This window comes from Sinohyriopsis cumingii, chromosome 5 (genome assembly GCF_028554795.1).
Source record: "Sinohyriopsis cumingii isolate HCF-2022 chromosome 5, ASM2855479v2, whole genome shotgun sequence".
NCBI classification, from domain to species: domain Eukaryota; kingdom Metazoa; phylum Mollusca; class Bivalvia; order Unionida; family Unionidae; genus Sinohyriopsis; species Sinohyriopsis cumingii.
This window is the reverse complement of record NC_142965.1, coordinates 3821993-3838311: the sequence shown is the minus strand read 5'-3', so window position 1 is coordinate 3838311 and position 16319 is coordinate 3821993. Positions and strand designations below refer to the sequence as shown.

The 16319-nt window shown below is 35.4% G+C and overlaps 1 protein-coding gene and 1 long non-coding RNA gene across 2 annotated transcripts in view; one reads left to right on the top strand and one right to left on the bottom strand.

Annotated features, from left to right (window-relative positions):
- Positions 1-16319, bottom strand: part of LOC149798548 (uncharacterized) — a 134663-nt gene that overhangs the window by 94145 nt on the left and 24199 nt on the right. The window lies entirely within an intron of this gene.
- Positions 7441-9280, top strand: LOC149798550 (uncharacterized). Its single transcript, XR_016420826.1, has 2 exons — positions 7441-7996; positions 8809-9280. It is a non-coding gene; the product is annotated as an uncharacterized LOC149798550 (long non-coding RNA).

Below are 16319 nucleotides of genomic sequence, written 5' to 3'. Positions count from 1 at the left end.
TCCTGTAATTATCACAAAAAATTATCATATAAACAACAGATCATAAACACTTTTTGTGGGTACTACATTTTTACACATATTACAGGGTTAGTAGCATATTTCTTTCAACATTTTCAAGGTTTTATTCAAGGTTCAAAATCATGTTTTTCATGGTGCATTATTACATTAAATTTTAAAGGATACATAAATGAAACTGTATGTAAACACAAGTTAATACTTACTATTACTCCACACGAGGAACAATTCTTGCAAACTTACTTTCAAAAACACAAAAATAAAACGTGAAGTCAAAAGTGTGATCATTGATATCATCCCATTAATATTAAACATCCTACATCTGGGCATTAGAATAATGTAGTCACTGAACAAAGTTCATTTTACTCTGTCTACCCTACACTATTTACAAAGTCCAAAATATTTTAGAGTTAACTTTCAGTTCTTGTAGCTTGTCATCAAGCTGTTTTTCAAGAGCTCTAAGTTTTGCGACTTTGTCCTTTTCACTTTTCCTCAAATTATTTTGGTGGCGTGATAAAGGAAATTTTCATATGGATCTTTGATTTCAATGCATAGTCATCAGCAGCAGCTGTCATTGTCTCTGTGTCTTTTTCAGTACCTTCCTTCTTCACTCATCCTCATAAACAAAAAAAAGTACAGATATTTTTTATATTATTGCTTATTTAAAAACACATTAATATTTCTCTCAGCTTAGCTGTATTCTATATTTTTAGATTTATTGTGTTCATTGCAATTATTGTCTGTCCTGTTTGCACTCAATCTAAAATTAAGTCTAGACATAGTTTCTATTTTAAAACTTGAATCTCTGTGTTCATAGACATACTTCTTTCGTCAAAAAGCTGAAGGCTTCATGTTTTGACTGTACTAAGCGCCACTGCAAAAGCTTTGTGGGTGGGGTCAGCTGCATGTGACTAAGGAGCACTCTCTCCCATTCTGGCATAATTTACATTTTGCAAAGCTCTCTGAGAAAGATCTCATAATTCAAACTTTATACTTTTCTTCATCTAGCTACTGAAGTTGGAATCGACCTTATGGGAACAATTAATTTTTCAAGGCTTTTCAAGGTCCCCTACGGACCCTGTATATAATGCTAAAAACCTATCTAGCAACATGTAAAATACAAACATTTTACTGGAGCCAGTAAAATAGGAAATATAGGTCAATAAATTGTTTTGTGGTACAGGTGTGATACTAACTGTATGCATTAAAGCAACTAGTTTCATTATTTTAACAAAGCTTGAGAAAAACTTAAATTATGTTTGAACCAAAGTCACTGAAGCATGAAATATAGGTAACTGTAACTTACGTTTATGACTGTAGTATTCATCAAGATACATTCTCTCACCAAGTTTCATGAATCTGGTACAACAGTATATATAATTGGCACAAAAAACTACTCTGTCATGAGCTAAATGCTGAATTTAACCTAAGCCAGTATTAAATGTCAAATGTTGGTCACAATGACTTTGAGGTGAGGATATGGTAATGACAGAGATGCATTCAATCATTAGTTTCACGATTTTATCTTGTCAAGTTTGTGAGAAATAAACATAAACAACAGAATTTAACCAAAATCAATGAAATATATAGGTCACAGTTACCCACATTTGTGATGCGGGATGCTGTACTTATCAAGATGCATCCCCTCATTAAGTTTCATAAGTCTTAATAATATATATATATATATATATATATATATATATATATATATATATATATATATATATATATATATATATATATATACATAGAGAGAGAGAGAGAGACAGAGAGAAACCTGTTGGCCATAAGCTAATGCAAAAATCAATCAAGAGTCAGTAAACTTAAATATCGATCACAGTGCCCTTCCTTTATGGTACAGATGTCAGGTACAAATGGAGATACAGAAAATCATATTGTGTTATAATTCTATCAAGAACACTGCTTGAGAATAAAGCTTAAACCAGTCCAAGAAGCATGAAATATAGGTCAGTAGGGTTAATATTCCTGACCAAGTTTTATACTTCTACATGTAGGTATAAAAGTATGTATACAGTGTGCAAAAAACTGAGCTAAACAAAAGTTTAACCATGAATGTACAACCAACACAAATGTACAAAACTGATTCCTCTCAGCAACACTCCACAGAGGGAGGGGGAAGGGGTTGCAGGTGCTATGAAAACCACTCCAAGCTGTACTGTACAGTTGACATACTGAGGGTATATAGATATTACTATCTGTGCTGACACAAACACAATACATTGTAGCTTACCTTTACTTCAAAGAGGTGAGCTAAAAACTAAGTTCATGACCACGCTAGTACAAAAAGGTTAGCAGGCCACAGTTTAGATATATGGAAGTTAGCTAGCATTAAATGTGACCAGGAGGTCTGTAACCAGAACATCTAAAAGCAGACAATTAGTTTTGCAGTAATACAGTATCAGGGTTTTAGATATTAACATGTTTCCATACAGCTGTATGAATACTTTTGGGCACTGACTTAAGATTTCAATTACTTGTAATATGTGATCAGAATTTGTACTAGGTACATCTATATAACAGAAATTAATACCCAAACTGTAAAGGATTCTTTGATCCCTACTTATATTAAACTATTACCGCTCCAGTTGCATAGTGGTTAGAGCATCTGCCTCGGATGTGGGAGGTCATGGGTTCGATCCCTGGCCGAGTCATACCTGAGAGACTTACAAAAAATGGTACTAACAGCTGCCTCGCTTGTCGTTCAGCATTAAGAGGTTAGTGTTAGGACTGGTCGGCCTGGTGTCAGGATAATGTGACTAGGTGGGACATTATGCTACATGTCTGCAGCATGATGCCCCAGTGCTAGACATCACTATAAACTGCCACACTGCAGACATCGTAGCGATATGACTGAAAAATTGTTAAAGCTACGTTAAAAATCAAACACCACATCACATCACAGATCAAATTATTACATACTGTAAAATTCAGCCAACAATTTTGAGCATTCCAAAACAACAAATTTGGTCAAAATTGATGTAGAGGCTGGAGACTTTAGAAATGACTACATGTATTGTTGTACCTGGGAACTCACTGGACTAATTCAATATATTACTTGTTGGCGAGTAAAGACTTATATTTCCAAACTGTTTTACCTTTAACAAAAGAACAGATCAGAGTCAAAACTGACTGTAACAACGGAATGATCCAGACCCAGGTAGATTTGCATGATCCTCTTAATCTTTGGGTACCTTTTGCATGATCATCTTAATCTTTGGGTGCCAACACATAATTCCAATGCTGATATTTGTTTCGGGATAGCTATCAATAAGAGGCAACGTTAATTGTCAGCTGCTAATTATCTGATATGCTTAACGAAACACACCAACATATGGAAGCAGTTCTTTCATCTCGGCTTGACACTGAATGTCTAGGATTTATTATTATAATTTCTCATTGGTCTGTTGTAGAAATGGACATTCGCAGTAGAGCATGGCACCCCATTGTTAGCAGGCAGGTCAAAAGCGTGCAGTGAAATATGCCCATCAAAAGCGTGCCGCATAAACTATAAGCTTGTTATCTTATTATGACTTTGTTTGATAAATGTCTCATTTCGAATGAAATATACTAATAGTCTGAATCACTGTTTCCAGTGAGCTGACATCAAAGTCACAGTGTACACTCTTAATACTGAGTAGATATAAAGTAATATTTTGAATCACTGTTTCCAGTGAGCAGACATCAAGGTGCATATTTATGCAGTATAAGCCTAGAAAACTACAGATACCAAATTCATTTTGTAAAAATTTAAAAATCATATCTAACCATGGAAAAGACTTTGTCACAGAAAAAGAGCATATCATAACTGATGGATATCGATATAGAAAAGACACAGTAAATGTGATTGTAAAGGGTGAATTAAGGTGATCGCAGTGGACACAACCACTGTGCTTTCTGAGCATAACCATGCTTCAGATCTGGAGAGCAATGAAGCGAAAAAGACCGTAGCAGAGATCAAGAGACCAAGGCAAATAATTCAGCAAAGCTCTCAGAATTTCGTTGCAGAGAGCGAGTATGTTGCCATCATATATGACTTCACTGAGAGCGATCAAACGACGTAGAAAGAAAAACCATCTTCCACACGCCAACATAACTTTGTTAAACAATATTGCCATTCCAGAATCTCTGCAAAAATCTACAAGAGACACTAATTTTCTTCTGTGGGATTCGGGTGCGGATGATGATGCTATCCATGCTTTAATTAACAACTCGGCCTATCCACTAGTCTTGTTTTGCTGCCGGAGAAATCAGATCTTGGCTATGAATGCATCGTGCAGAAAATTCTCAAACTGCAGCCTGGTCTTAATCATGTTAGCATTATGTCCGATTTTGAGAAAGCCAGTCTAAATGCATGTGCAACCATTTTCCCAGGAGCACAGTTAGCAGGATGCTTCTTCCATCTAGGACAATGTTTGTGGTGCAAAGTACAGGAATGTCATTTGACGGAGGCTTAACCTTGATGATGAAAATGTTCACAAAATGCTTTTAGCCCTCAGTTTTGTTCCAGTTGAAGATGTTCCAGACTCGTTTGATGAGTTGGTGGAAAGCAGCCCTCTAGGACTTACACCAGTCAATGATTACCGGGAAGACAACTACATGGGAAGACGAAGAAGAAACCGTTGAGGAAATCCGAGATTTCCTATTAATTTGTGTAACATGCATGACCATGTAAATGACAGTTTACCACGAACTAATAATTCAGTCGAGGCATGGCATCAGTCATTTCAACAGACAGTAGATTGTCATCATCCGTCTGTCTAAAAGCTGGCTGACCACTTTTGCAAGGAGCAAGATGATGTTGAGATTATGATCAAATGATACTGAGCCGGATTTAGACAGCCTGAGGAATCAAAATCAAAATACGTCAGACTTAATCGACACCTGCTGGCTTTGGTTCCAAAATATGGTAACGTACCACTGATTGAATATATGCACAGAATAGCACATAATGAAAATCATATTAATTTTTATAATTGTTTTGCCTTGTTTGTTTGTCTTGATTATGCACATAACATTGTATTTTAAACAGTGATAGATATAATACACTAAAACTCATTAATAGTATTAAACATTTTTTAAATAGCGAATATTTGCTTATTTATTTGATATAATAATATTTATAATTTACGCCTTGCGCACTTTTGTCTTCATCGCTTTTGCTGGTGCGTGCTTTTGTCTTGTGCGCTTTTGACATGCGTGCTAATGACGGGATACTGTAGAACATACAACAGTTGCTTGAAGTGGTTAACTTTAGCTAAATGAGTAAGGCCAAATTTAAATAATCAAACCAATCCCAATTATTGCTTTATAATGGCTTGTGAGATAACATCTAAACAAAAACCCCATACTGAAAGCTTACAATTCCATGAATATTTAGAAACAGGACTGATAGTGTCAAATTAATAATAACATGAACAATAATTATGTAAAATCGGATAATCATGAAATATGCAGGGTAGATGCAAGTTTCTGGTCAAGAAAGGCCAACTACTAAAGAGTTGACAGACAAAAAGTTAATGTGGAAAAAAGGAAACTGTTCAATTATCTTTGAGAAATTGCAATAACTCACTTTGCAGCTAGATTTTCAAAGCCGGATGCCATATGACAAGTATGAATTTTCAAAACTGTTACACACATTCCTTCAAAATACATTTGTTTGCATTAACTCTGCATTTCAATTCATCTGTGAGGTCCTGGGCGGCCAACTGGTCTAAAGCACTTGCCTTTACAATCAATGACATCTCACCTGTCCAAGTGGGTTCAAGTCTCCGATATGTGGGCATGTGAGAAAGCTTACCAGTAGCTTCCCATGGGTCATTTCCAGTTTTCCATGGGTTATTTCCAGGTTTTTACTCCACCAGTTATACTGGCCACCATGTATGGCCTAACCTGTACTGAAAAGTGACATTAAGCATTTGCAATCAGTAGTCAAAGTAGCTCAACTGGTAGAGCATCAGACTTAAAATCCAAGGACCATGGGTTTGATACCCAACCAGGCCAGTCTGGGTCAGCATGTCCATCTTTTCCGATATAGCCAAAAATGTGTTACAAATGCTGTAAGCAAACCCCAAAACACAAGAAAACAGAAAAAGCCCAACAAACAACCTGCTTTCTGTTTGTATTCATTCTGCATTCCATTTTAGCTTCACAATGACCTAAATTCATCAACCATATCAACAATACATTTAGCTTACTTGTACATTACAGTCTCAGGTATTCTTTCGAAAGATAACATTTTAATTTTGCTGTATGTTCCATTTGCTTAAAAGCTTAATGAAAATGAATTTTACTATTTCACTAAAAACAAATGTAAAGTTAGGTTAATGCTACATCTTCCTGTGAAATGACTTTTCAAACTACACTGAAATACTGAATGTAACATAGTTGATTCTATGACAAGTATATTACAGACTATGGACTTGTTCAGGTCCCCTACAAAATGGTCATGAATAATTCATGAAGTGGCATGAACTGTTCTTGAACTGTTCATGAACCATTCATGAAAGTTCATCAAAAGGTTCATGAACTATTCATGTGCATGAACTGAAAATGGTCAGTTCATGAAATTATGAATTCATGAACTCTTCATGAACCAACACTTCACAAACTGTTCTTGAACAGTTCATGAAATATTCATGAACTGAATTCATACCCAAACCAAAATGCATCCTTGCTGAAAGCTTGTGGCAAGCTTGCGGTAAGCTTGCGATAAGCTAGTTTGATGTTTATAAGCTAACATGGATGCTTGCGCAAGCTTGTACAAGCAAGTGCAGGCTTAGGCAAGATAGCTGGATATAACCGCAAGCTTGCACAAGCTTTCTTGTTTGTTTCATAAAGTAAAACTAGCTTGCGCAAGCTTACTTGTTTTCTTCAGAAAGTAAAATTAGCTTGCGCAAGCTTGTTTTCTTCAGAAAGTAAAACTAGCTTGCGCAAGCTTTCTTGTATGTTTCAGAAAGTAAATTTAAACTAGCTTGCAACAAGTTTCTTCATATATATGTATCTATATCTATATCCATTGCTTGTGAAAGTTTGAGACCAAGTAGCAGGCACCATCACTGTCACGCCCCTACGAAAACAAAGTCATGACTTGATGAACAATCATGAAGTGTTCATGAAAGTTCCTCAAGTAAGTTCATGAACTTCAAGAATTTTGATGAATCATGTACTTGAAGTACATGAACACACTGATGAATTTTTATGAACTATTATAATATCTTTGAAGTTCCTGAAATGTCATGAACTAATGGTTCATGAACAATTCAAGTACTTTGATGCAATACCATGGTATTTCTTAAAAAAATGTATATTAAATATCTATATCATTATATTCATAAAATGTTCATGAAAATTTATCATCCAAACTTCTCACAATATTAGTGAAATTTAAATAAAGGTGAATTTTTTCTTCTTTTTTTAAAATGATATACTGTATAAATGTTCATACAGATCTTTAATTCAATACTTGTTTACTTAACCTGAGTATTTCTGGATTAATATGGGAAAATATTTTCTGGCCAGCATCAACAAAATGTATTTGCTTTAAAAAGCTTTCAATGACTTTGTCCTAACGTTTTTTTTCTTCTCTCCATTACTGTTATAAACTGCATATGCTATTGACTTAGCCACTGGTTGCCAATTTGCAGTAAAAACCGAAATATATTAACAACGATTATTCTGATTGGATGACTTTGAAAAAAGACGTGATATGATTGGTTAATATACGCGCGCGATTTCAACAGTTAAGCTTCCTCAGAAACCAAAGATCATGCAGACCGTTAGGCAAAAACCTCGAACAAAAACCGTGGACTCCATGGAATGGACAGATGAGAATATTTTCAATATCATTTTTTTAAAGTAAGTAGAAGTGCAGAGAAGCGACTTTGAAGAATGTGAAGGAAATGATTTGGTGAGAGCAAAATTAGGCGGAAAAGCGTACCAAGCCCGGATGACCAGAATTACGGTGAGTATCTTTTTCTTGGTCATTCGTGATTATTTCAGTAGAAGTTATATGGATATTTTATTGGTTTATATATGTCATCATATTATTTATAACCAAGCTAATGACACGATTTTGTTCAGACCTAATTTAAACTTGCTCATCGAAGTTTTGAAAATCACTAAACATTATCACCCCCACCCCCCCAGTTCTCGATACCAGACGTGGGTCGATATCGATAGGAGTTGAGATGTTCGAGATCGTTTTCTTTTACATGACATCACCATTTCTATAATCTGATGTAATTTCGTAATTTAAAAAAAAAACCTTAAGAAAATAGTTAATGCGTGAAACTGTTCACAATAAAAGTGCAAATAACAACGTGATGAAACCGGAAGCAGCTATACGCAACATGCGGAGTCGGAGTGGTTGCATTAGTGACATACTAAGGGCCTATACCACACAAGTCTGGCGTTTTATTAATAAAAAATGGCGAAAATATTTGAAAGCATGAAATAACCGTTATCTGTAATATATACGGTTATTTAGTGTAACGGTGTTGTCAAAAAAAATGTCATATTTTACTGAATAAAACATATAAAACATCCGTCTCCTGTGACTATACCTATGGCTAGACAGATTCAGTTAATATAAAACAGTGACAAAATTCTGCAATAATATAAATGCTCAGTATTATGTGTAAGGGATTAGATCATTTTTGAGTTGGATCATATTATTCCAGTAAGTAAAGTGGGGTACAATGATAATGTGCTGAAAGCTAAAAACAATGTTGATCAGAGATTATCTGTAATTAACTAACTTTACCTTTTTTTCAGACCAGACAGCAGAAAAGTAAAATTGTTAGAGGATGAAGTTTGTAGGTTAAGGATGAAAATTTGAAAACTGGAGGATTCAAGATGGAAGAGACATTAAATTGTGACTGCTGCAACAATGTTAAAGATCCAAACAGTAATCAGATGGAACAGCTTAAGTTGCAGAAGGAGACATTCAGTAGTGACAATGGACAGGATTTGATTAAATTATAGACCCTGAACATCTTCACAAAAGAGTTATCAGACAGGTCAGTCTCTGGAAGAAGATTGGTCAGGAGAAACCCCAGCTGAAAGACAGCCCCATGACGATGAAATATGCTTCAACAATTGATTGCAGGCAACTGCCCCAATATCTCTTGAACATTTTTCAAAGAAAAATTACAGAACATACAAAAAGTGTTGCTAAGGGTAAAAAAAAAAGAATATCACTTGTCAGTTTAAATTTATCTGAAATCAAATACAGTTTTTAAGATAATATGTTGCATTTTATACTGTATTAACCCCATCCCCCATCTAAGGTTATTGTATGATTCAGGATGAATAGGTATTTGTGACTTGTCAGGTTATCATATTTTGTTTTATAGGCACTGTTCGTGAAGTCATGAATCATTGAGAAACTTTGTTCATCATAGTTCATGAATATGTTCATGCACTTGTTCATGAATGATGATGATCCAATTTGTGGACTGTTTTCAATTCATGCACATTCTAGAATAATTCATGAACCTTCTGATGAACTTTCATGAATGGTTCTTGAACCAAGTTCATGAACAGTTCATTCATTATTCATGATCATTTCATAGGGGCGTGACACTTGCAGCTAGGGGAACACATAAAGCTTCTGCAGCCTTGGGTAAGCTTGCAGTAAATGAATAAACTTGAACAATGGAATTAAACTTAATGTTTTGGCAGAACAGATTTGTTTTCCACTGCATTGTAACTATAAGATTGCATTATTTAATCATTAAATATGCAGATTACTTCATTGGAATGAAGTAAAACTTTGCAATATATTATGATAATTTGGTCCACCAGGAGCAGTTGAGTCTAAAATGCATTTTTGGACAGGGGACTTCGGACTCCCAGACCCCACCCCACCCCCCTTTCACATTTTCAGGGGGTTTTTTGGAAGGGGGGAAAACACAATCATGTCTGATTTTTGAAAGCCCAGATGCTTGTAGCAAGAAATCTCTGCAAGCTTGCAACAAGCTAGTAACAAGCTTGCACAAGCTTGTGTATACTTATTGTACTAGGTAAATAAATAACAAGCTTGCGCAAGCTTGTGCATGCTTATGACACTTTTGTTAAATAAGCTTGCGCAAGCTTGCTGCAATGTTCCAAATACAAGCTTGCCGCAAGCTTGCTGCAATGTTCCAAATACAAGCTTGCCGCAAGCTTTATAAATAAGCTTGCGCAAGCTTGCTGCAATGTTCCAAATACAAGCTTGCCGCAAGCTTTATAAATAAGCTTGCGCAAGCTTGCTGCAATGTTCCAAATACAAGCTTGCCACAAGCTTGCTGCAATGTTCCAAATACAAGCTTGCCGCAAGCTTTATAAATAAGCTTGCGCAAGCTTGCTGCAATGTTCCAAATACAAGCTTGCCGCAAGCTTTATAAATAAGCTTGTGGCAAGCTTGCTGCAAGCTTTAAAACAAGCTTGCAATTTTGGTTTGGGTAAACAGTTCATAAAAGTTCACAAATTGGGTCATCATTCATGAACAAATACATGAACATATTCATTAACTATGATGAACAAATTTTCTCATGAATGATTTATGACTAAAATTGTCTCCTGCTGTTATATTAAGAACATAGGAACCTAAAGAATCAATACTATAATGGCAGATGTGTTGTGACACATGGTGGCAAATGGGGTGATAAATATAGAAAGTTCTGCATGTATAGGACTTAGATGTCTTGACAGTCTTGTTAAAAACAGTAAAGATGGACAATAGTTTTGGATATTAGTACAGTATGCCATAATTCCATGTTGTGATTATTTCATAGCTAAAAGAAGAGGCCTACAAATTTATAGGATTTAATGGCACATATGCACAGTCCAAAGCACAGTATGCTGAGTTTACATGTACATGTAGGCATAAACAAGGCATATTAAGCAAAGATATGGGTAAAGTAAGAAAAACCTCCTTTAGTTCTCATTTAAATGTAAACTGCAATCTTTTGAAAGTGCAAGACCTTGACTTTGTTACAATATTAATTCCCCCGAGTCAGCAGGAAAGGACATGGGGCTGAAAACAGTGAATGAAGACAGCTATTATCTTTGTCAAGGCCAGTACTTTTCAACCTTGTTTCTACAAATGTCAAGGTTGCTTATGAAGTTTTCTTCTTGCTGAATGTCCTGAAAATGCTTTCGAGTGCTCACAGATAAGTAACAAAAAACAAAATGGTGAGCAATGATAATGACTTGCTGAAAAAAACGGGGCCTGTAGCTTCAACTTACTGTGGAGGTGTTTCAATTCTGGTTAGACTTTAGGTCACAAGCACAGCTGTCCCATTAAGTTCCCTTGTATACAAAATATAAAGGTCCATAACCCTTACAGAGCAAATTTTTAATCTGAAATGATTTTCCAGTGAAATCTGAGATCTATGACACCTGTCCTTGCAACTGCACAACTCATCTTTCACCACCTGTAAGGATTTGTTGTTGTCTGCCAAACTGTAACTCTATTCACAGTTAATGTTGGTCTCCAATTATTATTCCATGGGTACTTAAGGATTTGTTCACTTTTCTGTATTTGTTTCACCAACAGCATTCAGCCCATAAATATATCATCTCTCTTATCCTGACCAACAATAATACAAGAGGACCAATAGAAATTCCATCCAGAATATCCATAATACATCGACACTGAAGGCGATTTTATTTCATAATTTTTTTGCAAATTTCAATTCTGTACAGTGTAAAACTAAATGTCCAAAAGCTGACAACACTTGCACCAATACCTGCCAAGAAACAAAACAAAAATTAAAAAGGCAAATATCATTCAAAATAAACAGGGTGACCTTCTTTTATATGGTGGCTTGTATTGATTCCATATTCTTCCATGTATAAAGATTAATGATCACAGGTTCAATAGCTACTCCAATATAATATTAACAGATGCCTGCTGCTAAAATGTATCACATCTAGTTTTTGACCCTGACCTACACACCCTAGGCAGATCATTAAAAGATTACCTGTAAACATTACAATTCACCAAGGTAAACTGAACTGTACCAAGAATACTGTCAAAAATCAGTCAAGTATGAAAAAATAGGTCACGGAAAAAATTAAAATTTTTAAGGTAATGCTTCTCCAAAAGCTGTACTTCCTAGTTTAATGTTTCATTATGAGGAGATTAACTCATTAACCCCTGGTGCCGCATTTACATGGCAGGAGGTAGTAGTCTACTGCCGAGCTATGTATCGTCAAGGTCATGTATGATACACTAAAAAGTGGGTAGTATTATAGAAAGGGAGACAGATGTATCTCTACAAAAATACCAAATAATCTGGAAGTTCTAGTTGTACTGCAAAATACAGAGGGAAAAACCTAATCTTTTGGATCCGATTTTTATCCACCCAAAATTTGCCCATGGTCAGAATCCAATTTTGTCTGGATTTTTAGACTTTTTGGTCTCAGCTCTAAGGCAGACCGGTCTGAACTGCACACAGACAGATGAACCTTTGCAGAACGTAGGACAAGATGGACATTTGGAATAAAGAGTGGTCTCAATTATAATGAAAATGATGGGTCTGTTATGCAAAAAAAAAAAAAAAGATCTCCAACTTACCCTTCTGCTCATGCACGAGTGAAATAGCCAATGAAAAATTATGTTTCTAACACAATTTGGTACAGTATTAGGTTAATGGAAAATCACTTGGAAGTCAATGTATTAGGGTGTATTTAGAAATAGCCCACAAAATGTTGTTTCCTACTCGCATTTCAGGCGAAAATGACAAAAACCTCCAGAGGTTAACAAATTAAGAATCTAATAGATACAGCCAAGTATTTTTTTGTTGTTGGTGTTAATAACACTTTTAACACATTCTGGCAATATCATGCCAAGGAAACAAGAGCTGCACTGTTACTTTCCCAAGGCCATGCCACAGCAGCTAGACCAAGTTGTTCTGGTCAGTTTTCCAACCAGTCACCCCAGCACCACAAATATAATGCTTTACCAACTGAGATACCACGGCTCCCTATAGCAAAGCAGACACTTGACTCAAAACTCGATGTCCTAGTTTGTTTTTTCCAAAACTATATATACCATATCCCCCTTTGACAAACTGCAGTAGATCCCACAATAACTGTTAGCTAGTAGAGACCATGGTAATTAGCACACAGCCACTTTGTGATATTAACAATACCAAAACCACACACCCAATAATGGAAAGTGAAAGAGATAACATGTACAAAAAATCAACTTGCCCAAACTCAAACCAAGGTTCATCCCAGAGGTGTCTACATTTCCTCCAATTTTTCTTCAAATAGACATGAAAAACTGTATCAACTGATGCAAAACTATACAGCAATTCATCTTCAAGTAGTCATTTCAACTGTGTATGTATATACAAATTAAGTGTCACTTGAAGGGACTGATGTCTTATTGGGCAAAAAAGGAATATTAAAGGAATTCAAGATAAAACCATATTTTTAACATACACGTTCTGAAACCATCTCTGATATTCCTCAGTGATCACAAGATTCTCAAATTAGCATGTGTGGTTTATGTACGTCTGTTTGGCACCATTTTCATTCAGGACAAAGTAGACATTACAAGGAATTAGTGACAACAGTCTTTTCAAGCCGGTCATCATGGCAGCCACAATGACAACATCTACAACTGACACCATTTGCATTTAGGACTTTATCAAAACCCCATTTCATTATGATCATCCATTCTGAGAGAGTAGTGAGGAAAGCTTGTTAACGACAGTCATGGGTGCCATACTGAATGTATGACTGACACTATTTTCATATGAAGTCTGTTGGTGAAACCCCCCAAGATGAATCCATCCATTTCGAACAGGAATAGAGCTAACTATTTACAAGATATGACTTTCCAAATAGGATTACATGCAGCAATAAAACAATTTCAAGATGTATGCTTTGGTAGCTATAATGATATAAGATCAGCACCTTGACAACTTAAGATCACAAGAAATCATTCAGTGAAATCAACAGGTTGACAAGACCAACCTTGTAAAAGTAGTGATGACAAGATTTTCAAGATGGCCACTGTGGTGGTCATATTACATGTCCAAGTAGGACTTTAATTTGGAACAAGTAAATGGGACCGATGTATAAAGTTTCAAGGCAATCCTTAATCTTCCAAAGTTTAAATAACAAACTTGTTCTAATGAACTGATGGATAACATATAAATGACAGTTGACAGACATATGACCATTCTATAATCTCTTCTGGTCTATGACTGTTAGAGCTAATAATCAAACAAAATTCATGTTCAAGGGGAGTTGGGGAGACGGCCTATTTTACAATGATTTACCTATAACATTCTGATACAGTGTATGCTTTTGCTCATAATTACATTTTTGTTAAGTGCAGTTTCTGATCTTTAATTCATCTCAAAATATAGTATATAAAAATGACAATGTCCTTGTTCTTGCATTTAGTTTCTGTATGCATTGCTTGGAAGACAGACACATTTGTCATACTTTCACCTTTATTTGATACCTATTTAAAGCACTCATTAGTACTTAGACCAATTATAGCCTGAAATGTTTAATTAATCTAAGTCATACATGTCCTTCTGAATAATTCAAAGCTATTGGTCCATTATTTAATAACAACACTATATTTCTGTATTAATTAATTTTCACCAAAGGCAAGAGAACCCTAGCTAACTCCAACATTATCATGTGTTTTCTCCAGGACATTATTATTGCTATATTTAATGAATAAACCTCTTAAAAATGAGCAAACACACTAAAATCGAGAAGACAATTTGAGCCGAGTATAACAAAATCCTAAGAGTCATAAATACATGCAACTGATCTCCGATCATATACATGTAGGTGCTTGGTTTCCTGGTCAACCACCATAATCAAGTGCTTAAAATGCAACTTCTGCATATAAACTACGAGACATTTCATTGATTATCCAGTTATTAAATGCAGATTACCAATTTCACTTCATTCTACAATGGCAAACAGGCAGTTCAAATGCACATGATAAAATCACCACTGTCATAAACCTTGATTGCTGCTACTGTGACAGCAATGATTATAAAAGAGTTCAGGCTTTATCCATATTCCTTAAAACTTACTCATCACATAAAATGTCTGGTGAAACAATTGTACAACAAAGCATCTGTTCAAAGATGCAGTTTTCATATAAAATCTGCACCGCACCCTTAAGAATTGAAACCCCCTTTACAAAAAAAGCCAGAGAAATTATCTGAGTATTTATCCAATCAAAGTTCATGCTTCACAATTCTCCCACACCATCCCTATGTACAGAATTTTTGCAAATACTGCAGTGGATATCATGGGCTGATAACGAGTCCACACCCTGGTGTCTGACAAATTTATTATGCTGATAATGAGTCCACACCATGGTGTTTGACAAATTGGGCTGAACCTTGGTTTTGTCATGGCAAAAATACCACATATTTGCTCAGTACAAAGCAACCTATCCAAGAACACATCGAGAGGTCCAAAATGTTCACCTGGTTATAATGTCCAACTTAAAGCAACGGGATGGCTAAGAAAGCTGGGTTAGTATTGCAGACATTTAAAATGTTTTACGATACGGAGTAACATCAGCCATGGTTGCTGCTGCATCAGCATTATTTCTGTCAAATTTGGTCAAAATCTGTTTTACGATTTGAGAAGTCTTTTATTTTTGTTTTGTTATACAAACATATTTATGTCAAATTATATTAGCAGCATTCAAGAAAAGTTACATGAAAGTTTGATCCATATTTAATGGCAGAATTCAGATGATTGCTTGTACAAAACTGAAAACCCTGATGCCAATATGCTAAATCTGGGCAAATTATAATCAGCAGTTTTTGAGTTGACATTCAAATCTGTTGCTATTATCAGTAATGGTGGCTACATCTAACTTCAGTCTGGCATCATCTGTATAAATCTAAACTTTATCAACTTTATAAACTTAATATACAGTATATGATTTCCCTATTCTGGATCAGAGTTGTGTCAATTTTGCTTTGAGAACTGTATCAACTTTTACAATCAGCTTTTAATAAAAGGTGAACTGGAAAAATTATGGCCAGTATGAATAGATCCTGAACTGGTATATATATTTCACATTTTGTTAAGTTTTGTCACCCTAAAAAAATATCCTAGTGACCCTCCAGAATGTCCTCATGACCCATGGACTGAGAACGACTTGCCCTTAACCAAAGAAATAGACAACACGCCAGTTATTTCTCAATCAGTTTTCTGCACCATGCTCAGTTAGCAGCAAACCATCTGATATTTGCTGATTTTGTTCTTAACAAATGATCTTTCCATCTAGCTGACCC